Genomic DNA, 23,209 nt, shown 5'->3' on the forward strand with positions numbered 1-23,209 from the left:
CAGCATCCTGAGTAGCTGGGATTACAGGCACGTGCCACCATACTCGGCTAATTTTTGTATTTTTAGTAGAGATGGGAGTTCACCATGTTGGTCAGGCTGGTCTCAAACTCCTGACCTCATGACCTGCCCGCCTCGGCCTCCCAAAGTGCTGGGATTACAGGTGTGAGCCACCGCACCTGAATGGAATGTCTCTTAATATAGTATCCCAAGAAGGGCAAAGAGTAAAATCTTGACGAGCTGTTCTGTGGAACAAGGAATGATTAACTTTGGTTTTCTGGGGCCTCCACCAGAAAACTTTCCACACTAAGTCTCATTCATCCCACCCCTACCCCCATACTAAATACTCTGATGAGGGCTGAAATCCGGCTTCTCCCCACGTACACTGCCTGATGCCCTCATGGGGAGATGAGTTCACAGTCCAAACTAATAGGTCTTATCAGGAGCACAACTATTTCAAAGGAAAAACAAACACTGGATTACATAGTTCAGCAGAAGCAGCATTGTTAGAAAGACAAACGATTTAAAATTAGCCTAATAAAAATTCTAAGACGTAAGTAAAAGAAACTAGTAGTAATATGAAATAAGAATAAAAAATATACTCAAGCAGCTATATTAGGTAAAAAACATGACAGCTGAAATAAAACTGTAATGAGATAAATGGCAGAATGAATACAACTGAAAAATGAATTAGAATTGGAAGAAAGGATTGAGGAAAGAACGAAGGAAAGTACAAACAAATTACAAATATTTTTTTAAAAAGCTATACAAAGGAAAGAAATAATGGTTATAAGTTCTGGCTAATAAGAGTCCAATAAAAGAAGTAATAATGAAAAGAAAACATGGAAGGAATACATTTCCCACAATTTAAAATACAAGGAAGAAAGACTTCAAATTGAAAGAGCCCTTAGAATAATAGATAAAGAAAACCTACAAGGAAACATATTTCAATTGAATAGTTTCGAAGAAAAAGAAAGTTCTAAAAAAGCAGATTACATACAGAGGAACAGGATCAGATTGATATGATAGTTTTTGAAAAACAATTTAAGAAATAGTGGGTTTTTTTTTTGTTTTTGTTTTTTGCCGGGCATGGTGATGCATGCCTGTAGCCCTAGCTACTGAGAAGGTTGAGGTGGGTGGATCACTTGAACCCGGAGAGGTCCAAGCCACAGTGAGCCATTGGCCATAATAGTGCCCCTGCACTTCAGCCGGGGCGATAGAGTGAGACCCTGTCTCAATTTAAAAAAAATAGTGGTAGTAAAAATATTTAAGAAAAATAATTTAGAACTTGGAATTTTGTATCTACCCAAACTGTCATTTAAATATGAGGGCTAGATAAGAATATTCTCTCGTACATAAGACCTCAGAAGGATCCCCACTCAAAGAGCATTATCAAAAAGAGTTTTAGATAAAGCACTTAAGGAAGTGAAGAGACAAATTCAGGAGAAGCTGCAATAAATATATGAAGTAAAAGTGATTTAATACTTTGGTAGCTTTTTATCACTGCTATTGTCTTTAAAGCATTACTAAGAAGAAAATAAAATTGTATATCCATAATAATCTTAAAAAGTATGAAAATATGAAGTAAAAGTGATTTAATACTTTGGTGGCTTTTTGTTATCACTGCTATTGTCTTTAAAGCATTACTAAGATAGAAGAAAATAAAATAGTGTATCTATAATAATCTTAAAATATGAAAATCTGGATAATGTCAACATAATGAGAGTTGAAGGGAAACTGAAGTATATGAAAATGTCATATAAACACCCAAATACAAAAACAATCCAGAGAATGGATTAAGAAGACACATAGAATATATGGGAAATAAATTAAGTGGGCTGGGCATGGTGGCTCATGCCTGTAGTTCCAGCACGTTGGGAAGCTGGGGTGGGCGGATCATTCGAGCTCAAGAGTTTGAGACCAGCCTGGGCAACATGGTGAAACCCGTCTCTACAAAAATTACAAAAATTAGCCAGGCCTGGTGGTACGTGCCTGCAGTCCCAGCTACTCCAGACGCTGAAGTGGGAGAATCGCTTGAGCATGGGAGGTCAAGGCTGCAGTGAGCTGTGATCACGCCATTGTACTCCAGCCCAGGTGATAGAACAAGACCCTGTCTCAAAAATAAGTAGACAAACAAACAAATAAATAAAGTGGTAGACAGATGTTCAAAAAATTTTAAATTTTAATAAATAGAAATGGACAAAAATGTAAATATTGACAGATCAGGGAAAAAATATTTAATTTAGATAAAAATAAATAGACATTAAAATTTTTAAAAAGAGCATTTTAAGGGATAGGAATAGTGAAAATTAATAAAAATGACCTCAAAATACATAAAGCAAAGTTGAAAGAGGCACCCCAATCTTTATGCTGGGATGATATCAGAGGAGGGTGAGTAGGGAGCCTAGGTCTTTATTTCTGTTGGACAGTAATGAAGCCTGCTTCCCTGGTGGTGCCAGTAGAGATCATGTAGGGAGGCTGAATTTCCACCTCAACCTGGCAGTAATGATCTGCCCATCCCTTCTCTACTAGGGTGATATTAAGGAGGCCTAGTAGAGTTAGGTCTTCACCACCACCCATTAGTAATGAGGGCCCCACCATGGTGTCAGTGGAAGACACCAGAGAATCTTTAGTGAGGCACCCCTACTCCTCCCTTCCAGGCAGATATCAGTGGAGGCCTCATGGGTAGCTGAACCTCCCACCCTTCCCTAACAGTAATAAGGAGCCCTTACCCCTCAGGTATCAATGGACATTTAAGAGAAACCTAGATGTCTACCCCCACCTGGCAGTAATAACACCCACCCCCCCATACACACATATTTGCTTGAGTGGTATGAGAAGAAGTTGGCAAAAAAAGAGGCTTAAATGCAATCCAGAGTCTCATAAAGTAAAATTGAAAATGACCAGGTTTCCAATTTTAAAATTGCTCATCAGATCAAGAACTGGGCAGTATCTGGAGTCTCGCTCCGTCACCAGGCTGAAGCACAGTGGCGCGATCTCGGCTCACTGCAACCTCCGCTTTCCAGGTTCAAGCAATTCTCCTGCCTCAGCCTCCCGAGTAGCTGGGATTGGGATTACAGGCGCATGCCACCACGCCCAGCTAATTTTTCTATTTTTAGTAGAGACGGGGTTTCACCATGCTGGTCAGGCTGGTCTCGATCTCATGACCTTGTGATCCACCTGCCTCGGCCTCCCAAAGTGTTGGGATTACAGGCATGAGCCACCGCACCCGGCCTATATATATTTTTTTTAATTAAAGGACAATTGGCCAGGCACGGTGGCTCACGTCTGTGATCCCAGCCCTTTGGGAGGCTGATATGGGCAGATCCTGTGAAGTCACAAGTTCAAGACCAGCCTGGTCAACATGGTGAAACCCTGCCTCTAATAAAAACATAAAAATTAGCCGAGCATGGTGGCATGTGCCTGAAATCACAGCTTCTTGGGAGGCTGAGGGAGGAGAATCGCTTGAACCCAGGAGGCGGAGGTTGCAGTGAGCCGAGACTGTGCCACTGCACTCCAGCCTGGGTGACAGAGCACGACTCTATTCCCCCCAACCCCTCCCCACCAACAAAAAAAAAAAAAAAAAAAGAAAAGGACAATCAACTGATGTAAACATCAAAATAACAAAGATCTTTGAATTATCTAACAAAATTCTAAAGCAGCCATCTAAGAGTTTTAGAATGCTTCAGTGAGAAACTATAAGCTCACTTGAAACTAATGAAATAATAGCCTCGACAAATAAATAGAAGATGTAAAGATGAACCAAATGAAAATTCTAGAGTTGCAAAATATAATAGCTAAAATAAAAACTTAATGGATGGACTCAACACTAGAGTGGAGGAACAGAGAGGAATGAATCAGTGTACTGGGAGATGAAACAATAGTAATTATCCAATCAGAATAACACAGAGAAAATAGTCTGGAAGAAAAGAAAGAACAGAGGTGAACAAAGATGCAGCGATCCATGTAATTATAACAAAAGATCTAAGCGCATTTCATCAGAGTCTTGGAAAGAGAAGAAATAGGATGGGGCTAAAAGGAACTTACAGAAATGATGACTGAAAACTTACAAACTTGGCAAAAGACATACACCTATGGATTTAAGAAGCTGAGCAAAGCCCAAACAAGATAACCACCCCCACCCCTAAAAAATGCACACCAAGAAACATTGTATTAGTTTGTTTTCACACTGCTGACAAAGACACACCCGAGACTGAGCAATTTATAAAGAAAAAGAGGCTTAATGGACTCACAGTTCCACGTGGCTGGGGAGGCCTCACAATCATGGTGGATGGTGAAAGGCGTGTCTTATATGGTGGCAGACAAGAGAGAATGAGAGCCAAGCAAAAGGGAAAACCCTTAAAAAACATCAGATCTCATGAGACTTATTCACTAACAGGAGAACAGTATGGGGGAAACCGCCTCCTCCCACCGAGTCCCTCCCACAACATGTGGGAATTATGTGAGCTACAATTCAAGATGAGATTTGGGTGGGGACACAGCCAAACCATATGACGCATTATAGTCAAACTTCTAAAACTAGACAAAGAAAAAATCTCCAAAGCAGCAATAAAGAAATGACAACTTAACTATAGGAGAAAACAGTTGGAATGACAGTCGATTTCTCATTAGAAACCACAGAAGCCAGAAGGAAGTAGCACAACATATTTCAAATGTTGAAAGAAAACAGCTGTTAACCCTGAATACAATATTCAGTGAAAATATTCTCTAGGAATGAAGGGGAAATCAGATGAGGGAAAATGAAGAGATTTACCCTAAAAGAATGACTAAAAGAAGTTCTACAGACTGAACGAAAATAATAAACCTTGGAACATAGTAGGGGAGAAAAAACACAGTAAGCAAAAATATGGGGTAAATACAAGAGACATTCCTTTTCTTGAGTTTTCTAAATTATGTTTGATAGCTGAGGCAAAAATTGTAACAATGTCTGGTGTGGTTCTGCATGTATGTAAAGTATTTAAGACAATCATGTTGTAAGTAGGGAGAGTAAAAGGACTTAACCTGGTGAAGTAACAACAACAGTAGAATGTGATGTTATAATGATATATAATGAAATGCCTAGAGTAACCACTAAAAAAGCTGTACAAAGAGCTATACTCAAAAACACTATAAATAAATCAAACGAAAAATTTTAAATGTCCCTGTAAGCCATAGAAAGGAAAAGAAAACAGAGAAATGAAAAACAGAAAGGACAAACAGAAAATAAAAAATATAAAATGGCAGATTTAAGCCCTAACATATCAATTACACTAAATGTGAATGGTCAAAACATATCAATTACAAGTCATAGATTTGCCTAGAATGAATGATAAAATTGATCCAACAATGAGCTCTCTGCATGAAACTCACTTTAAGTGTAATGATATAGATGGTTTGAAAGTAAAATAATGTAAAGTAATATATCATACAAATATTAATCAGAAGAAGTAGGAGTTGGCTATGTTAATATCAGATAAAATAGACACATGCAATTAAAATGAACAGAAATAAAAAGGTAAATCCACCAAGAAGACACAGCAATCTTAAATGTGCATGCTTCAAACAACAGAGCTGAAAAATTTGTGAGGCTGAAAAATATGTGAAGCAAAAACTGAAAGAAGAAATAGACAAATCCAACAAAAATTATAGTTGGAAACTTCAAAACCTTTCTCTCAACAATTGATAGGACTAGACAAATATCAAGTGTATAGAATAACTCAACAACAGCGTCAACCAACAGGATCTAATTAATATTTACAGAACCCTCCACTCAAAAAAAGCAGAATACATACTCTTTTCAAAAGCCCACAAAATACATACCAGTGTGGGCCACATCCTGGGCCATAAAACAAACCTCATCAAATTTAACATAACTGTTCTTTGACCACAGTGGAACCAAACTAGAAAACAGTGACAGAAGATAACAGGAAAATCTCCAAATACTGGTAAATGAAATGACAGATTTCTAAATAACTCACGACTTAACGAATCAGTCTTAAGAGAAATTTAAAAAATACATTGGGCTGAATGGAAACAAAGTGACAACATATCAAAATTTGCGAGGCACAGCTAAAGCAGTGCTGATATGGAAATTTATAGTGCTAAATACATATATTAGAAAAAAAGTCTAAAATTGGTAATCTAAGTTCCCACCTCAATAGCTTAGAAAAAGAAGATTAAAATAAATTCAAAACAATAATCAGAAATAAAATAATAAATATAAGAACAGAAATCAATGAAATGGAAAACAAAAAATGATAGAGACAATCAATGAAACAAAGGGTTGGTTTTTTGAAAACAATAATAAAATTGACAAACCTATAGCATGAATGACAAAGAAAAAAGAGAGAGAGAACGCAAATTACTATTATCAGAAATTAAAGAGAGAATATCACTACAGACACTGCAGGCATCAAAAGGAGATAATAAGCAATATTATGAGCAACTCTATATACACAAATTTAACAATTTAGATAAAATTCTTCAAAAAATGCACCTGCCATTAAGTTCCCCAATAAAAGACAGATAATATGAATAGCCCTATAACTATTGAGAAAATTGAATTTGTAACTAAAGGACTTCCTCACAAAGAAATCTCCAGGCCCAGATGGTTTTATTGGAGAATTCTATCAAATGTTTCAGGAAGAATTAACAAGAATTGTATACAAACTTTTACAAAAAAATAGAAGAGGAAGAGACACTTTCCAATTCATTTTATGAAGCTAGTATTATCCTGATACTCAAATAAGATAAAGACAGTTTGAACAAAACAAAAAAAAATTACAGAACAATAACCCCTAGGAATAAAGTTGCAAAATCATTAAGATAATAGAAAATAGAATTCAGCAATATACAAAAATATTTATGTATCATGATCAAATGAAGTTTATTCTAAGGATGCAAGGCAGTTTTAAAATTCGAAATGAGACAAGGATGCCCACATCACTACTTCTATTCAATATTTTATATGGAGGTCCTAGTCTGTGAAATAAAGCAAGAAAAATAAGATAACTTAAGGATTTGAACAAATAACGTAAAGCTTTAATTGTTTGTGTAAAATGATTGCTAACATAGAAAATCTCAATTTACAAATTATTGGAAATAAATGGAGAGTTTAGCAAGATTAACATACAAACAGTTTTAGTTCTATAAACGCACAGCAAGCAACTAGAAAATTAAAGACAAGATATCACATGCAGTGTTGTCAGAGAGAATCACATCTCTAGAAAGAAATCTAACAAAACATGAGCAACATTTGTACAGGAATTATAAATTCTCATTGGCAGATATTGACAGAAACCTACACAAATGAAGAGATGTATCATGTTTATCAATAGGAAGAGTATTATTGCAAAGATGGTGTACTCTACATTGATTCAATGCAATTCCAATAAAGTTCTAAGATGGCTTTTTATGAAAAGTAATAAAATCTTTCTAAAATTTATATGAAAGAATGAAAAGCCAAAAGTAGCCATGGCACTCTTGAAGAACAAGCAGAGAGAGGGGAATATGTCCTGCTAGGTGTTAAGGATTATTAGGAAATAATAGGAGATAAGACAGGATTGGTCCCAGCAATAGTGTACCTAAGTTAACAGGTACAAGAGTAGATGCCCAGAGGACACCTAACAATGGGACTTTGGAACTTGATAGAAATGGCAAATGAGATAAGCAGAGAAAGGCAAGGATGCCTAATAAATGAACCTTGAAAGATTGTTATTCATTTGCAAAAAGGTACTTTATACAAAAATAGCTTCAAATGAATTAAAAACTTAAATTTAAAAATTATAAAATTGGAAACCTTAAGAGAAAAAAATAGGTGAATATCTTTTATACCTTGAGATGAAAGATTAATTAACCCATTTTGTGTTTCCCCCGAGAAATGAGCGCTGGCAACAGGCTGCACTTTTTTTTTTTCTCTAAATGGGAAATGGGTTGGACAACACAGAAAACTGATTATAAAATATAAATAACTTTCTGTAAATTAGAGATAAGAATTTTGTTCACTAAATATACTTTAGCGATAATGAACAAAGTTCAAATTGGGTGAAGATATTTGCAATACACACAACAAATAAGGATTTAATGTGAGGAATATGTAACTAAGAGCTACAAATCAATAATACATTTCAAAGAATTGGTAGTAAAATGGGCAAAAGACATGAACAGACATTTTACTGAAAACACTCATGTTCACTAAATATATAGAAAGAACTTCAACATCATTAGTGATCAGGGAAATGCAAATATCAACATCTTACTTAGATAACATTTTGTATCACTTTCATTGGCAAAGATAAGTGTGGCAATATCAACTATTGGAGAGGATATAGAATCCTCTATTTACCATTGAAGGGAGTGCAAATCATTTTAACCACTTTAGAAAACAGGTTTGGTGGCCGCACATGGTGGCTCACGCCTTCAATCCCAGCACTTTGGGAGGCCGAGGCAGGCTGATCACGAGGTCAAGAGCTCCAGATCATCCTGGCCAACATGGTGAAACCCTCCCTCCCCTAAAAATACAAAAAATTAGCTGGGCATGGTGGCATGCCTGTAGTCTCAGCTACTCAGGAGGCTGAGGCAGGAGGATCGCTTGAACCCAGGAGGTGGAGGTTGCAGTGAGCCGAAATTGCGCCACTGCACTCCAACCTGGTGACAGAGCAAGACTCTGTCATCTCAAAAAAAAAAAAAAGAAAAGAAAAAAGAAAACAGATTTGGTGTTATTCCTTAAAGTTGGACATTTACATTCTTCACTCCTGCGTATTTATGGGGCCATATTCAAGAACAACTTTTGAACATGCACAAAGATACATAGTGCACTCTTCAAACAGCAAAAATAGAAAACAGTCCAATTGTCCATTAACAGGAGAGTGGTTGAATGCACTGTGTTATATTTACAGAATGAAATATATTTTAGTTTATATAAATGAATTATAGTGACATGCAACCATATGGATGAATGTTAGCAATATAGTAAATGACAAAGCTTACAAAGTATACTGTAAAAATGACTAAAAGTAAAATATGCTTTTAAGGAATGTATTTTGTTTTGAATTTTGTACTGTGTGTATGTATTATCTATTTTAAAAAGTGAAAAGTGAAGAGATGCTGCTCCAATAAAACATTACCATAAAAGACTTTGTAAGAGCAGTATTTTGTTCTTTGGATCTCGAACACTGATATAGTGGAGTATGTTTGTAAAGGTAAAGGAGCCTGCAAGGAAGAAAGGATTGAATATATATATATAGCAACAATAACTGATGATGGGCAAGTTCAAGTATGTGAAAGGAATAGATATAATCAAGACTGAAGGGACCAAAGTGTTGGCCAGCTGCAAGAACAGGAATGGTGTTTCTTCCAAGTTTCTGGAAAATCCATAAGCATAAGTTTAATATTTTTGATTCTATGCTTTATTTTTTTTAAATTTATTTTCTTGAGTCTTTTTGGTAATTACTAGAATAATGATATTTCTGTAATGATTTGAAATACTTATCAATTAGGTTAGAATTCATTGTGTGTGTGCTTTGAAACATTTCAGAAATGAAATGATTTTAATATTTAATATTTAAATTTAGTATTTTTAGTGTGAATACTAATACTGAAAAACATGTATGTTTTGATTTTTTTGGGCTTTGTTGTAGTTTTCTCTAATAACCTACCAGAAAGAAGATGATGAGTTTAATTGTTTTCTTTTGATATTTTTGCTGTTGTCATTTCCTGCTTAGTTATGTTTTGATAGATTCTCTAACTCATCTTTACTGAAGCATTTAAAATGTGGTGTCACTTTTACTAAGGAGTTATGCCTACAGGCACATATATATAGAATAAGTTAATTGCACACTCAAAAATAATGTAAATTATTTTACCACATATTGTTCATGGGCCATATGTGTTAAAATGCTGAGAGTAAAAATTATGGTCATGCTGGAAGTGGAAAATAATCTGCCTATTCCATTCAATGTTGCTCCAGATATTAGAGTATGGAGTTTCGTTGAGTTCAAGTTGCCTACCAAAAAGATGAAGTAAGTGGGAGGAGCACAGGAGCTTCAGGTTAACCTGTACTCCCCAAAGCACAGCCTAAAGCTGCCTAGATCCTCCGTCCCATGGCCACTCCTCGTGTGCGACATATCCCTGGATAAGTCTTGCCAGAGAAGGTATATCTGAACAAACTTGCAAGTAGAAAAATTTCATCTTCTTAACTTTTTGGCACCCAGGATCTACCTCCTAAAGAAACATCCTCTGAAGAAAGAAAAAAAAATCTCTTAAATCTAGGAATATGTAAATTTCAATAAGTTTAAATCATTTTCCTTCTTCCATGTGTCTGTGCATTTTGATACCTGCTATTGTGGAATGAAAAACTTACCTCCCAGATAAAGTTATTCCAAGCAGCAGACAGCCGCAGCAGGTGGGAGAAATTTGGCAGGAAGAGGGGTTGGGGCGTAGGAGCTTGTATTGTATCCCATAAGCTGATACCACATGCATTATGTCATGGGTGTCTGGACTCTCACTTGTTTGGGCTCCAGACGCCTACATCTGGGATAGAACTTTTTTCTTTTGGAGGAAGAGAGGGGCAAAAAGTGATATATTTAGTCCCTCCTCGGCTTTCAGAATGAAATCTAATTAGCCAAAATAGGAATTCTATAAGCAGCTTAAACCCAAATGGGAAAGCCACGCAGAGTGGAAAGCTAGATCAGATGAGTACAAAAGATTAAAGAGACATAGTGATGTCCTGTGGGATAAAAATGGCAAAACCAGAAGATTTTACACTTAAGCTGAAAGATGAAATAAGAATAAGAAAAGGATAAAGGCAAATATCCTTTAAGCAGATTCACATCAAGCAAAACACTCAATCAGGAGGTTGGCAATGAAAGTTACGAAGAACAGTAGAATGTTTTCATCTACTGGATACATTTGAATATACAGACTCTGATGTTTCAGGGTAGAAAAGAACTTCACTGAAGGAATACCAGCATCACTATCTTTCTGAGCATTCTTTGCTTAGAGAATTGATACTGTAAAAATTAATGGAAGACCAACATAATAGTAACATTTAAAAAGACATTTTTATGTAAATAGCAATTTGCATAAAAATATAACACTAAATTTAAACTGTTACTAATACTGCCATATTTCACATTTCCCCTAAAGGCTTTCAATGGAGGAGAAATAGCGCACTCTCTCTCTCTCTCTCTCTTTATATATATATATATATACATATATATAAAATAGCTATATATTTTATAAAATATATTTTATAAAATAATAAAATAGCTATATATATAATTTAATAATATACTGATATATGAGTAGAAGAATGAGTACCACCATGTCGAGTATCTTATTTATAGAAATCTCTCTTCTCTGATTTCTGTGTGTGTGTGCACCCATGCAAATACATGTTTACATCTTTCACTGTTTCATATATTAAACATATTACACACACACACACACACACAAATCTTTGGGAAGAGAATGAATATAGCAAGGCAAATCATTAGTAAGAAAAACATTGATCTGGAATCTTAAATTCAGCTAAGAAAAAACAAAAAACAAAAACCATTAGCCATAAGATTCTGCCACTCAGCTCAAAGATTTATGATGTGCTTCAAGAAGAAGAAGGAGGCCACTAAGCACCTTCAAAAGGTGATAGAAGTAAAATTGAACTGTAGTGGGTTTTGAGCTACAGACCAAGCAGATCTTTAACAATGCCTATGCACAGGGTATAAGAATTGCACCTGCTAGGTCACATGGGTCATCCATGCACCTGGAACTACCACCACCTCTGATGGATGGACACTAGCACTCTCTTTGAAAAATGCACACATACATGCCATTTTCCTTTTTTCTTCTCCTTATGGCCTATCCTGAATATTGGGATTCCCACTCACTGTTCTCCTGCCCAACCTTTACCAGCCCTCCTGCTCCCCCACTTTCTGCTGAGAGCCAGTGGGGAGGGGAGATCTCATAAGAGACATGCACATTGTGATCAGAGAGAAGTATCAGCACCCAGCAGCACTCCTCACTCCAATCCCCTCCCTCCAACTGCTGCTGCTATCCTTGTCCGGAGCTGGTCTCACAGGTGCCATCACTGCTTCCTCTCTGCACCTGGTGCACACTTGTAGAGTCGAGTCATGAGTTTGGTTGCTCTTCTGAGATGTAGGAGAATCTCACACCAGTCTTTCTTGCTCAGCATTACTACTGTGTGTATGCACAGTCTTTCTATCTCTCAGGGATCTCAGTAAAAAGAAATGAGGCAGGAAGGACAATGACTTGAGAGCTATTCTCTCCCTTTGAATCAGCCAGGGCTCAGTGCATGGGGCAGAAACTAACCCACCACAGGGCTACAGCTCCTCAGGCCACCACTAGTGCTAGGCTGGAAGCAAGAAGCCACCTCTTCATCTTCAATGGCCCCTCATACCTGGGAAGCTGGAGAGTGGCCCCCAAATCAGTGACATAGAAATTAGAAACCACTACTGATGGTTTCCTTGCTCAATTTTTGTATTTCCCCACCTTCTTTGGTTGTGCGACTTTAAGCACCTTCCTGTGGGGTGAGTATACTTCCCTACCCAAATGGCATCAGGCTTGGCCATATGATTTATTTTAGCCATTGAAATATGAGTGTAAATGGCAATACAGGTTGAGCAACCCTAATCTGAAAATCCAAAATCCAAAATGTTTCAAAATCCCAAACTTTTTGAGTGCTGATATGACATCGCAAGTGGAAAATTCCATACCTGACACCTTTGCCTTATGGCGATTCAATGTACACAAACTTTAGTTCATGCAGAAAATTATTTAAAATATTTTATAAAATTAAACTCAGGCTATCAGTTTAGATGTATATGAAACATAAATAAATTTCATGTTTAGATCTGGATCCCATTTCCAGGATCTCTGACTACATATATTAAAATATTCTAAAATCCAATAACATTCAAAATCTGAAACACACCTGGTCTCAAGAATTTCAGATAAGGGATATTCAACCATGATGCCACACCCACACAGAAGTTTTAAGAGCATTACTTGCTTTAGCTCTTTGTCTTCATCCTCTGCCATGCCAGTTGCATGTCTAATAGTGGCTGTGTTTTAACCAGGTCCTGAAATGTAGGCAGGTAGGAAGGAACTGCAGTTCTGTACCCAGCCTACTCCTGACATGTGATGTGAACTAGAAATTAACCTTTATGGTTGTAAGTCACTAAATATTTGGTATTGTTTATTACTGAGGTTGCTTTTGGTACCTTGAGAGTGGGTGCTGGATGAAGTGAGATTTTTTTTTAAACTTTGGGGGAAATAATAGAAATTTAGAAAACTATTCTTTCAAAACATACTGTATTGTAAAAAGGGGAGAAATAAACACAGCTTTTAACAAGAATATTTTTTAATGATGATTTTCAAAGATTTTTGGTAGCAAAATCTTTTACTCAAATAGAGACACTTGAGGACAAAAGGCATGTTCCTTCATGAAGAGGGTGGCCTATTCTGCTGTCAATCATCCTTTAAAGAGTGAGATTCTACAACAGGAAGTAAACGTTTGGAAGAACGATGATCAGAGCACTCCTTCTCTCTTGGCCTAGACTCTACGGAGTCCAGGCATACTCAAGAATATTTCCAGTCTCATGAGTCATGCCAGCAGCCAGGCTGAGAGGCAACTTGCAGCCTGGAGATCCTATAAGGATGACCTGGGGGCTATGGGTTCTGAGGGTGATCAAAAAGAATAGTCAGTTCTCACTCACTTTCTGTGTGCTGTTCTCCTTTCTTTTCCTGAAATCTTTAGCTAAGTCTTGTGAGCCTCATCTCACTGGTGCGGTGGAAGAAAATTAAGGGTAACAAAGGAAATGGAAGTTCTAAAAACAATCTGAGATGGGTGGAACGAGGTCTTGGGGAGGGATTTAGGTTGGCTGTGTGTTTCCAGCCATGTGGAGGCACAGGCTGCATCTTGGACAGACGAAAGAACACAGAAGATACCAACCACCTCTCATTCCGGGAAATTCTCTTTGACATACTGGAAAGAATAAGGAAACTTGAAAGTGGATGGAGGGCTGCCTGTTGGGCAGGAGGGGTACTGTGTTGTTGAAATGTAGATGAGCAGATATTTTGATAAGTTCTTCCATTTGTATCTCCAAGTTGATGAAGGTTGAGGATATAGCAGAATGAATTATTGGCCCTAGTACTTCACCCATGCCTCTATGTTTTGTCATATAAACATAAATGTCCTTCCCACAAAAGGTATAGTGTATTTATGCACCACTTGAATTTGGGCTTGGTCCTGTGACCTGCTTTGGCCCATGAGATGGTAATGCCAGTGACACAACAGGGGGTTGGAATGTGCTTGGACAGCCGGGCTTGCCCTTTTGAATTTTTGTTGTCCCATGAGAGGAACATGCCTGGGCTGGCCTGTTGGTCTGAGGAGGAGGATGAGAGAGGCGTGGAGCAGGGCTACCCCACTCACTGACTGAACAACAGATAATAAATACTTGTTGATACCACTCAGATGTTGAGGTTGATTATTATGTAGCAATAGTTGACTAATACTGACAGATACTTGAATTATAATTCAAAAGTTCAGCAGTTGCTTTAGGGATGAAGAATGGGATAAAGACAGAAAACTGTTCTTTTTCTCAATAGACTGAAAGGGAGATGTCTCTGCGGGGAGTAGTAGGTGGTTCAAGAGGAGAGGGATGAAGGCAGCCCACTCCCTGTGATAACCTTGAAGAAGAGAAAGGCAGAAGTTTTCCCAGATTTTATACATCTTGGAGACTAGCACCTTCATGGATGAAGTGTCATCCCTGTAATTTTCAACGGATGAGTCAAGTCGAAGTGAACAAAACTGCAGATTTGAAGAGAAAAGGAAAGAAAAAAGGCTGACAGGAGGGGAACCACAATCCTAACGATTTCACTGCTATAGCCTTAAGACTGGAGAGGAAAGGTTTCTGGGCAAATAGAAACCTGGGGGAGGTACCTCAAAATTCCCCCATCCCCCAAATCCTTATATTTCTTTTCATCTGATAACCCATCCAATTGCAAAAATCATTTGCTACCTTGCTGAATTTTTGCTCATTAACTATTATGTATTCTCTTAGAGGCAGATTGGGCATTCATATGAACCACACTGGGCAAATGGCATCAGGGGTCAGGGGTGGTCGGGGTAAGGGAGAAGCAGTGCTTTTCTATGGTGTGGCCCTCTTGTTTTTTTTTGTTTTGTTTTGTTTTTTCCTGGAGTGCAGTGGTAAGATCACAACTCACTACAACCTCTGCTCACTGCTGGGTTCAAGTGATCCTCCTACCTCAGACTCCCCAGTAGCTGGGACTACAGGCGGGCACTACCACGCCTGGCTAATTGTTTTCTCCTTTTTGTACAGACAGGGGCTTGCCATGTTGCCCAGGCTGGTCTCAAACTCCTGGGCTCAAGCAATCCTCCCACCTTGGCCTCCCAAAGTGCTGGGATTACAGGCATGAGCCACTGCGTCCGGCCATGGTGAGTCCCTCTTTGATTCTCTTATTGTTAGAGAAAAAAACGCTTGTTAAACCCACAACTGAGGGATTCGTGTGAAGATCACAACAGACGAGTGATGGAGGGAGACCTCCCTTCTGCTCCCCTCTAAAGCCAAAGCATCGAAGTGAACAAAAGGGGTGATATGAAGCAAGTGAAACTCAAAGATGAGTTCCAAGAACAGAAATAATTTGATATTTTCTATAGACAAGGCATCACTGTTTTGAAAGCTGATGCCATTGTTGCAGAAAAAGAAATTAGCACCTGCTTTATTTCTCCAAATGAATTAATCCCAACTAAGATCACATACAAAAGTGTTGAATGCACTATTAGGCACTGAAAATTTCACATTCAGAAAATATATACTTAGAGGGTTTTTGTAATATATTTATTTCAAAGTATGATTTTGAATAAAATAAATTATTTTATTTGTTGTATGATATTCCAAATTGCTTGAGTAAGAAAAGGAAAAGAGAAATCTGAGATAATGAGATTTTTTTCTTAAAAAAGGCAGATGTGCCAGAGTTTGTACATTAAAATGTATAATCTGGGGGTATTTTCCAAAGTAATCTCTTAGGGAGGTTACACACTTATTTAGGTCAAACAACTTGACTCAAAATACTAAATACTCTTCCCATGTAGAAATGCTTTCAGGGCTTGCGGCTCATCATTATGAATATCCTTAATGATGGCATATGTTTAATTTTAAGGATAAATTTTATTTCTGAAAGTAGCTATCAGTTATTTTGAGTCAAGTTTTTGGGTGACCCAAAATAAAAGTTTTAGGCTGAGTTCCCGCATATGTTTAACATATTGTCTCAGATGCGTCTGTGGAATGAGTGACTACTCCCAGGGAGACTGACTTCATATGTTGATATACTGGATAAAATGAAATGAGTCTCACTGTGTAGTCACACTTTGTATCTGAATCAAATGAGATCAATGATCATTTATGCAGCTTTTCACTTCTGGGCTTTCATTTTTCTTCTTTGAGTTCAATATGATACATCATTGCCCATCCTATCTTCAAGAAGAAAGCTAGTGATTAGGATGCAAGGTAAAAGGAGAATGAGTTGCTCATCTCTTGGTTGGTAGGAAAGGGAAGAAGCTGGCACTATGTGGACTAGGGGACTGGGAGAACTGACCTGGGAGTAGGCTTGACCCTGAATTATCTAGAATAGAGCCCAATTCTCATTTTCCAAAGGGACAGTAAATTAAGGCTTGGGTTCAGCAAGAATTGGTTTCCAAGGATAGTTTCAATGTGTTGGTGGGGTCAGGCAGTGGGGGGAAGAGCACAGCAGAAAATCCACAGGAGAGCAGGGAGAAGTATAGGAAGGAGGATTCACCCCCCACAATTAGACATTAGACTGACCTGCAGAGGAAACACGCATATTGATTGGGTGGGGAAGCCAACATGGAAGCGCCAAGGAGAATGGAACAATATGGCTGGAGGAGGAAGAAGGTTTGCCTTAAGGCCCAGATTTCATCTGGGTCCATTTAATCCTGGGTCTTTGGCAGCTGAAGAACTTTCAGATTCGACCATCAGACATTTTTTTGAGCTCTCTTTATACACTAAACACTGTTCTCATCACTGAGCATACAAAAATGAGTGAGCCCCTAGACTAAAAATCTATTTCAAAGGGAGACAGTTAAGTATTTACTAACTGGACCATATTGCAATTCAGTGTTTTATTAGAGGGCAGAGCAGAGTAGAGGAGTCTCTCTCAGGCTGGGCATGCAGTTGAGGGTGAGGGAAGAAATCCCCAAAGCTATGACAGCTAACCAAAGTCCTGAAATACTGAAGAGGAGTTATCCAGGAAAAGAAGTGGAGGAGAGGTGTTTTAGAGAGCACGTGCCAAAAATGGAAGGTGTGAGAACGTGGTGTATTCTCGGAATTCAATGCAAATAGTTCAGTATAACTTGGGGGTGGAATGAAGTGGGGAATGATGCTGATGAACATCTTAACGAGTGCCCGCCAAGGGGTTTCGAAGTTTTCAGCAGGCAGGTCTCAGCACCAGGGATCAGGCTCCCAATTTACTTCTCTGCCTGAGATTGGCTCAGTTTGATGGAACTGAACCTGTGGGCACAGGGTATAAGTGACTTCACCTGGGAGAGGCTGGCTAGGCCTGAGGATGGTATTTGGTTTTATCTTAGTAACTACTGAGAATAGTATAGACCAAGTTATGTTTCTCTATGAAGATTTCCATTTAAACAAAATAAGTGAGTTGTCTTGATTTAGTGTTTTGGCTATTTACTGTTTCAACACATTAACTTTTAACTGAATGTCTGCCAAGTTTATGTGTGATGGCTTCATCTACTTGAGAGATTTGTAAAATTAAGAGAATATTTGAAACTTAGATGCTATTTGACTATATTTCAAAATTTCTCTGAAGATTTGGTACCAGTTCCAGTGCTTTCCAACATGAGGTTTATTAAAAAAAACTTTAAAGTTAAAATTTTGCCATGTGGAGTTTATTTGAGCTCTTTAATGTAGAGACAGTTGGACTAGAGTTAATGAAATATTCCAAGTTCATTTTGTGATTGGTTGCTCCTTTACGGAATTTTAGCAATATAAGCAGGAGAAGCCAGTTAAGTTTGAAGGAGACTTGCCAAGGTCATTTCCAAGTTTATGTGCTCTGGGGTTGGGAATTGAGACTGGATATTTTATTGAGGAAATGCCTTTTCTCTATGACTGCATGGCTATTGTTCTGTATATTAGGAGGGCTTATGTGTTCTGATAATGTTTTAATAACAAATGATTCTGAATATTTCTAAAAGATTGTTTTTCCAAATAAACTTTAAAAATTATTTACTAACTTGTTACTTTGCCAGCTTTTCAATTTTCTGTCATTAAAGAAATAAATGCAGACAACAGTAGCAAATTGCAGCAGCATAAAACCCCTTTGTAATACTACTTTCTACAAAGTTGAATGGAGAATAAAATAGAATGGGATATACTAGATAGAGCAAGTAAATAGTAAGTATATTGAACATATTGAAACTTGCTTGGAAAATTAAAGAGTGATTCTCAAATCATAGTATTTTAGTCTGCAAATTTTCTGAATAGTAAAAATCAAAACAAAACTACAACACTAAAAGCATTCACAGCTAACATATGACTAAGAAACAGTTCCACAGATTTTTTTAAGCCTTTTTTGGTGACACTCCACCAAAGGAATAAGGTCCCCATTCTTCCTGTTCTAGAATTTTCTCAGAGTAGAGGAGAGTGGCAGATCTTTTCTTCCTGCTGATCCCTCATGACCTCGGAATCACTAATACAAAGAGGGTGGAGGATTCTAGGGGACTTCCTCAGACAAACTGACATAATGAGAGCAGTTTAAGTTATAATCAGGGTATCACTTGAAAATGTAAATAGCATGCACAAAGCTCCCTCCATCATTTTATATATTTTGTGAGAATGTCTCCTTTAATTTCGAGGCCAAAAATGCTAGTTTTAACACAAGTCATCAATGCTTTTATTTGGACTGGCAATAGGATATTGTTCTGACCAGTAGAAGAAGGCAAAGACAGTGTAGGGGTCGTCAGTTTTCAGTAAGCAGCCTTTCACTTGTTCTCTCTAGTTTTATCAAAATTCTTCAGCCATGGTGGAAGGTCAACCACATGTTCCCAACTCCAGAATCTTTGGGGATTCTGGGTTAATGGGAAAGAAGTAGTTTCCCACACAGTGGTGTTTATGGTGGAGAAGGGTTGAGGGGATCTGGGAGTTCGGTGTTCCTTTGAACACCTAGAACTGCTTGTGTTTTCAGCAACTCCAATCCTCAGTTTTTCTATGGCTCAGGGGGGCTAATTGGCTTACTTCTTGTTTATTTCCCCTTCTACAGGTGCCTAGTTTTTAACTTTCTCCTCTCTGCAAAGTCACTTGATACTTATCCTTCTGTTTTCAAGCCTCCAACATATTACTGACATCTCTTGGGCTACTGTCAGCTCCCTTCTTGGTTCATGATTGCTATGACTGCATTTCTGTTATTTTAAAAAAAATCCTTTATTATCATTTTAATGGAGTATTGGAGGGAGCTGAAAGAAATGTGTTCAATCTCTTATGTTTAACTAGAAATCTCTAAAGCATTTTCTTTAAGAGACGGGGTCTCACTCTTTCACCCAGGCTGGAGTGCAGTGGTATGATCATAACCGCCAGCCTCAAACTCCTGGGCTCAAGTGATCTTTCCACCTCAGCCTCCCAAGTAGCTGGGACTATAGATGTATGCCACTGCTTCTGGCTACTTTTATTATGTATGTATGTATTTTGCAGAGACAAGGTCTTGCTGTGTTGCCCAGGCTGGTCTCAAACTCCTGGGTTCAAGCAATTCTCTCGCCTTGGCCTCCCAAAGGGCTGGGATTATAGGTGTGAGTCACGGAGCCTGGTCTCTAAAGCATTTTTTTTTAAATTTCAAGGTGACATGATGGTCATTCTCTTTCTCTTTTCACATCAGATTGCTGCAAGGGAGCTGGTTTGTACAGGAAAGTGTTTTTCATCGATGTAGGATGCAATTGCTTGGGTATGTCCAGCAGAAAGTTGGGGTAGGCTATTTAAATGATGTTCTGAGAACCCTCTTGGGAAAGATGTCATCCAAAGGGCATAACAAGCTGAGCAAAGTTGGCCCAGAAACAAAGACTTAGATGTCGGAGGAAAGGGGGCTTCTGAATAGAGCAAGAATCTATCTTTTAAATTTGTTTTCTGACCCAGCCATTTATAGACTGTTATGTGATTCTTATTGGGAGAATAATAACTAGAAGCTTAAATGGAAAGCATTAAACTCTGAGAAATATTTGGATACCAGGAGTACTCCTTTAGAGCCCCCATTAACCCAGTTCAGTAAGGAGACCAACATACACCCTCAACTTGGCCACTAGATTAGTGACATGTGCTTAGTGGTCTGGAATTCTGGGCTGTAAATTTTGGGGAAACAGACCATGTATCCCTTGTTTCCTGTTGTGTCCCCAGAATCTAACACAGTGCCAGAGAATCAATAAATATTGGTTGAGTGACTGCTGGAACTGGTAGCCCACAAGTTCTTGTCATCATAAGAAGTAGACTTCATGGCAGAAGCAGGAGAAGCACCCAGAAGTGCTGACTAGGAAGGGAATCAGCTGGGCCACTGGAGGTGGAAGGGATGTGCTTTTGCACAGCTTCCTATCAAGCGTTTGCAGGAAACCTCATGGAGTATGGTCAGAGAAAGAGAGAAAGGAACTGAGAAACCATCAATCGCAGTGGGCAGATCTTGTTTGCAAAAGGCCTCCTGGGATCTCCTAGAAATAGTCAAGTGATATTTATCATGAAGTTTCAGTTTATGCAAAAGCAGGAGGGAATCGGAGCCATTGAAATACAGGTTATTAACTTGAATGTAACATAAACCACCACTGATGTAGCTGGGAAAGACATGAGTTGCCCAGTAGTTTGAATTATAATCAGGATCCAGGTTGTGGTAGCTAGACTTCAAGATGGCTCTGATAATCCTTGCCTCCTGGTATTCATGCCCTTGGGTAGCCTTACAACTCAATTTGAATGGGGCTAACTTGTGTAACCACTAGGATATTGCGGAATCAGGGTCTGTGACTTCTAAGTCTAGGTCACACAAGGGAATGTGGCTTCTACTTTGCTCCCTCTTTTGGGTCAATTGCTATAGGAGAAGGCAGCTGCCATGTTGTGAAGCAAGCAGCCCTACGGAGAGGCTCCCTTAGCAAAGACCTGAGACCACCTGCCAACAGCCAGAGAAGAAGTGAGGCCTCCTGCTAACGGAGTCATCTAGTCTGCCGATCATTGAGGACCCAGTTGACATCCTGACTGCATCCTCATACGAGACGGTGAGCCAGAATCACCCAGCTAGGCCACTCCCAAATTCCTGACCCATAAAAACAATGAGAGAACACATGTTTATTGCTTTAAGTGCCTACGTTTTAGATCAATTTTTAATACAGGCAGAGGTAAATAATATACAGGGAAATATGTATCTATGAGGGTGACCAGGTCCCATGTGATGTAAATTCAACAGATAATGCAAGATTTTAATATTGGCTAAAAATGGCAATGATGAGAATCTATAAAATATAGACTCTGTGCCTTTACTATATATAGCAGAGATTCTTGACTCTGCTTTTGGGACACCCCAGTGTATCTCAAAGGCTGAATTTTAATTTATTTCACAGATATGTGAAATAAATGACTGCCTTGTGATTTTGGATGCGGCAGCTGCAAAGAAAACCATGAGTAAAGCAAACAACTTCACAACATGGCAAATATTAGCATTCTTTACTAGTGCAATATGAATATACAGGACACCAAGATGTTGTCCTTTTGTAAACAATTACCAAGGTGTATGTGTGTGTGTTCAATACACATCTACTCATCTACACGATATATTTAAAAAATTGTTATGGTTTTATACAGCTCACAAAGCACCGTCACTCATTTGATTCTTAAAAATCTTTCCCATCAATCTGTGAGTTAACCTAGGGAGAGCATTATTATCACCCATATATAAATAGCAGAAAACAGGCTCTGCCAGCAGCCTCAGCAATCCCACCTGGGGGGCTTAGATTTTGGACAACCCTCATTAATGGGACTTAGTCTGATCATACAGTCTGATCTTAACTGTTAGAGGCTGCCCTGACCCCATATCTCTCTTGTGTCCAATTAGACATTGTACACAGGGTCCTGGGTACTATCTACTCCTTATATACTCTCTTTGCACTTCATTGACAGCCTGTTGACATTCCTTTTCATCTCATCATGTTCACTCTATCCTTCCTCCTGAAGTTTAATCTGTTTCCCTCCCCAGGACCATAGCCTCCCTCATTTCCCCTTTCCCTTACCTTCATATATACCTTCTCAATCTCCAAGACACTTAATTTCTCTCTGTCCAGTGGTTTTCTTCTCCATAACCTTAAACATAGAGGCTCTTTGTTGGACCACCTCTGAAATCTGTTCATTTGCACTCTCTGAGCATCCACCCTCTTTATGCTATCCGGTGAAGGACTGAGTGGGCTGACATAACACAATGACGATTCTCATTGTCAAGGAAAGAACACCCTGGAGGGAGAAAAGATGTGTAATAACTAAGGCTGGGTGTAATAAGTGATAAATGTGATGGGGTGGTCCAGGCAATATGGTGAAGGAGGATTTGAGCATTTCCAGATGAGGAGATTAAGAAATGTCCCATGGAGGCTGGGCATGGTGGCTCACACCTGTAATCCTAGCACTTTGGGAGGCTGAGAGGGGCAGATCACTTGAGGTCAGGAGTTTGAGACCAACCTGGCCAACAGGGTGACACCCTGTCTCTAATAAAAATACAAAAATTAGCTGGACATGGTGGCGCATGCCTGTAATTCCAGCTACTCAGGAGGCTGAGGCACAAGAATCACTTGAGCCTGGGAGGTGGAGGTTGCAGTGAGCTAAGATCATGCCACTGCACTCCAGCCTGGGTGACAGAGTGAGACTCTGTTCAAGAAAAAAAAAAAAAGCACCATGGAGATGTTAGTAACATCCACATCCGAACTGGGCTTTGAAGAATGAGAAGGATTTTGTTAGATGAGTATGATGGTGTTGTGGGATGGTGCTGAGATGGATGAGAACGGCAAGGAAAAAAGCAAGTGTAAGCCAAGAGCTTGGAAAGGCTGCTGCACAGCTGTGAAGAGCCTCGGGACCAGACTTCAGTTCCGGGCGCATGGGATTTAGAAGAACAAGACCTAGGTTTGAATTTGATT

This window comes from Pan paniscus, chromosome 17 (genome assembly GCF_029289425.2).
Source record: "Pan paniscus chromosome 17, NHGRI_mPanPan1-v2.0_pri, whole genome shotgun sequence".
Classification (NCBI taxonomy): domain Eukaryota; kingdom Metazoa; phylum Chordata; class Mammalia; order Primates; family Hominidae; genus Pan; species Pan paniscus.